The sequence below is a fragment of the Atta colombica genome, unplaced genomic scaffold (assembly GCF_001594045.1).
Source record: "Atta colombica isolate Treedump-2 unplaced genomic scaffold, Acol1.0 scaffold9, whole genome shotgun sequence".
NCBI lineage: Eukaryota > Metazoa > Arthropoda > Insecta > Hymenoptera > Formicidae > Atta > Atta colombica.
Window position 1 is genome coordinate 2855932 of NW_017259583.1, and position 4974 is coordinate 2860905.

The window sequence follows — 4974 nt, forward strand, 5'->3', positions numbered from 1 at the left end:
CCACTCTTCAGACGATCATAAACTTCCACAAACAATTAAACTTGCACAAAATCAAAGACTACGAGCATGAGTTTCGAGAGTTTCTTTCATTAAAAGGAACATAGGCAGCTTATTGCTGACCATTAATTCGATACCAACTTATCGATCGCGACTATTTTAACCAAACTTAAATGCTAAAGCAGAGCCGCCTTTCTGAAAAAAAATTTAAAAAATTTAAAAAAATTGTCTTACAAAAAATTAAAGCGTTATCTTTTTCGTAGAAGACGTGCTCCAGATGACTTTTAATTTTGATGCTTTATACAATAACGGCGTTTTTGTCACCAATTTCCTCTCACTTTTTTTTCAAGGCAATCCACTCTTATATTGCAACAGGAATCACCAAGTTCGAAAAAGATAGCAACAAAGAGGCAGAGGTTCCCTGTTCGTTGAAAGGAAAATCAATCGCCAATTTTTTTTTAAATATCAGATTTTCATTGTCACTGTGACTTGATAAACGTGATCAAGCAATCGTGAGTTGCAGAGAGGTTTACTGAAATGTATGCGACAGTTTAAGAGCACCCCTCGTCGGAAATGCGATCCGATTAAAAACCGGCGCGGTAGCAGGCAGCGGCGGCGGCGGCAGCCACTTTTCGAATCCGCTGTGGCGCGTGTTGCGAGCAGGATGCCACCGCCGCGACTGAGAGGGCTGAAGGACCGGACTCACCGGACTCTGGAATCGGCGGTCACCGCCAAGCAGTGATGCACATTTGTTCCCGTGCGCCACAGAAAACCACTTTTGCCCCACCAACTGACATTGCGCTCGGCTAGCTTCGGCGTGAAGCAAGCGAAACAGGCTGTCTTTCCCGCTTTCGGCAGCCTTCGGAACACCAAGAGTGAACAGACAGCGAGAGAGAGCCCGTTCTTCTCTTTTTAATAGCTTGTTTTCAAGCGAGCAAAAACCAAAAATGCTTTTTCGGTAATCTCAGTGGAAAGAGACATTCTATATAACATAGTAGAATTTTAATAAATTTTAAGTAATCACATATTCCTTTCATTTATTTATAATAGCAAAAATAATTTTAAAACGATAATTTATAAAATCATATAGATATTAATTGTTTATGATTTTTTTATGCGATATACATATGTACGATATAAGTACTGCGTTTATAAACATGGTCTATAAGAACTCTGCGTGACTGAAAGTGCAAAAGGTGCAAGAAAATGTTGGAGATCTCATATTGGAATCTTGCTTTTTTTTCTTATAATTTTTTTTTGAAATAAGTAAAATTATTAACAAATATATTAGAACAAATATATTTTTATGTAATTAAATTTATACGTGTACTTTTAAATCAACTGTAGAAAAAATACGAAATTACTTTATTTAATAAACAAATAAAATATTGTAAATTTTAGCATCTTGCAATGTTTCTTTTTAATAAGAAAATCTGCAGTGTTTTTTTTTCCCTTTATTTTTCTCAGAAATTTTTGACATACTTAGTTTATTTGAAAATAAAAATAAATTCTAAAAAGAAAAGGAATGAATCTATTTTGTCCTTATTTATACAAGATGTAAGTTTCTGCCAACTGAACTTTTGTGTAGATAGAGCGCACTAAACTGAATTGAAAAGTCCTCTATCATTTTGCAATTTTCGCAAAAGTTAACAAGATATTAATTACTAAAAATTGCCGAAAATTGGTCTTCAATAATTTTTTACTCAAATATTATCAATTTTACAGAAAAACTGCAAAAGACAAAAATTATTTATTTTCTTCTCATAGAGTTCTAAGAATTTTTTCAAAAATTTTCATCAACTTTTTAGTACATTTTAGTGCATTTTCTTATTTTTATTAACATGAGGAGATACGGTATAAAAAAATTCTGAAAAAATTCTTAAAGTTCTATCAGAAAAAAATAAATAATTTTCATATTTCTTATTTTGGGACATCTTGTATATGTCAAGGTTAAGAACCGAAGAAACGGTCTTTAATAAGTTTACCTAATGAAATTTTGAAAATGAGTTTTATGTAAATATATCTCGAAAATTATATGAGATCGTCAATTAATTCATCAGAAAAAGTTGATCAGTAGTCTTACCTCTATAACATAGCCATTGAAGAAATATCCTCTATATAAAGATTTACATATCTTTAATTTCTTTATCAATCCTCTTTGAAAAGGATTATACATATAATTTTTCGTTATGAATAATCTTAATCATTGACATTTTAGTAAGTCTAAAGTTAAATGCCATTAAAGTACCTCGAATTGAAGATACAAACGTCCGTCACTTATTCGCGTTAGCTTAATATAAAAGAGCCCATTATTCTGTATGATTTAGAGCTAGAGCAGAACCACCAGTGTCTTGTTTTTGCCAATAAAATTTGACCCTTTTCTCAAGGATCAACGTTATATTTATTTCCTGTCTAACATTCAGTAAAATTGAACAATTGTGTTTAATAGAATAGCGCTCGCATTCCATATATTAAAAAACATAAAAATGACAATTAAATCTTGTTAAAATATTGGAAATCTTGGAAAAATATTTTTTATTCCCATTTGCTATTCCATTTAATAAATGTGCAATTTTAGAAAGATAAATGCAATAAATATGAGATATTCTGATATCTGCAACGGATACAAAAGTCTGCAACAGATACAAAAAAATTTCATTAATGCTGTGATTATAACAAATAAATCGTAAACCCGTTGGAAAACCCGCTGTTTTATCTGCCATTGAATTACTATTTAAAATCTTCTGGATCGTAAGACTGAGAATCGCTGACGGCAAATGTCGGCACAGCAATCGAAAATTATGCGTAATGGCAGTTTACAAAACTATCCAGCAGTCATCGACCACTGTACAAGCGTATGATGAGTCACTTTCGTTAATCGTAAATGCATTCCGTTTTTCGAATGACATAGCGCATTCGCGGGTTGATTGGATCATTAGAGCGAGTTATTAATTCCTCGTATAACCCAGCGCAAAGATAAGCGACTGCAAAATATTTAAATAAATATTCAATTATACTTGATCATTGAACCTCTATAAATCCCCGTATAATCTTCTATCAATGGTAGTCTATCGATTTATTTCGTGTCTATTGTACATGAATCTTTAATGAACCGGAAAAATGGCGAATTGAAATATCGGTTAAACGGTTTTGATGTCTTCCGTGTTTGATACTCGATACTGAAGTAGATAACAGTGTTTTATAATGCAATTTCTCCCATCGATTGATTATATAATGATCCACTTTCTTGATCCATCGAACGCGATTTTAATCGCCATTTGTCAATAATTTATCAATTATTTGTCGATATTTCCTTGAAGTATCAATTACATGCTTGAGTTTTAAGAGAATTATCTAATGTATAATTAATTAACCCTTAAACGCTTTAATATGATATAGTTGACTTTCTTTTTCCCATTACTTATAATTTTTTGTGTCAGTTTATAAATATGCATATATTTATTTAATATCGTTATGTTCCTTATATATAATAGCATTTTGAAAAAAAAAATTTTTTCAATATGTTTATTTTTAGAAAGTTATAATCGAATTAGATGGATATATTAGTATATACACTGTTAGAAATGTTCTTAAATTTTATTAACTTTTAAGTTACATAATTTGAATTTAATTTCATGACATTACATTATAAATTTAATGTATTTATAACTAAAAGTATATTTGTGTAAAATTTAAAATGTATTTTTCAAAAAAATTTTTGAAATTTAATGTATTTTTCATAAAATTTTATTAAAAGTACATTAAATTTCATAAATTTAATGTACATATTCATTTCATTTAAGTAACTACTGTAACTCATTCATTACTCTTAATTTCGTTCATAACGCTTCATTTACATGTAAAAGAAGCTTGTGTTTACATTTTTAACAGTTTATCCATCTAATTCATTAAAGCAAATATCAAAGCAAATATCACTTTTTAAAACTGATAAATATCAAAGAAGCCTTAAAGAAATAATTTTCTTAAAGTAAATTAAACTTTTTCTTTCAAGTTTTTTTCTGAGTATAAATATCGCAATGGAATTCTCTTAGGGTGGAATTTAAGGGTTATGATTGTTTATATGTATACATTAATAGCAAAGTGACAATACTTTTGTTTTATTAAATATATTATAGAGTTGTTAAATTTTATCGATGCAGTTCCAACTTTTAATAACATCTGTGGAAGCTGTGAGTCTGGTAATTTTTTTATATTTTTAGAGTATATTAGTAGGTATTTGAGTAGAATAAATCGTGCGCCAAACTCATCTTTTCAACGGGTATTACGTTCAACTTTGCATCTCACACATGTGCGTGACATCATTACAAGTGCCCGCATCGTTAAACGCGTCTACCCATATAGTAAGAACAGAAGCCGCCGTTATAGCCGCAATGGCTGCGTGTCTATAAAGCAGGAACTTCCGTCAAAATAGAAGCGAATTGAACTACCTTTACGCTTCGTGAATTTCGCATTATCTCTCATTCACCGCGCTCGATTCTTGACCGGAACAATCGAATTAAGACGCGAAGGAGCGATATGTAGGAATCCACGCGTAAAAAAATGGCGTGTTGGATTATCATTCGGATCTAGAAAATGATAGAGTCAAGTATCTAAGTAAAAATCTTGTAATTGACAAAGGAAGAAAAGAAAAGAAAAAGGATATAACAGAAATTACTAAATCGGATCTCTTGGAAAATTTTTTTCTAAAAAGTTTTCAAAACCAAAAATTTTTCAAACTACATAAAGTTTCGAATTACTTCGAATATTATTTAAAATAAAAAATTTCAAAGGTCTTGAAATATCTTTATGTTTAACTTTAAAATTCTTGATAATTTAGAAAATTTTTCTTTCTTTACAAGTATTCGAATTTTTGAGATGTATAAAATTCCTAAAAACAATTGTTTTCTATGTTGTCTATGAAATAAAAAATAAATCGATATAATAATGTAAAATGATGGAAAAAGAAATAAATATATA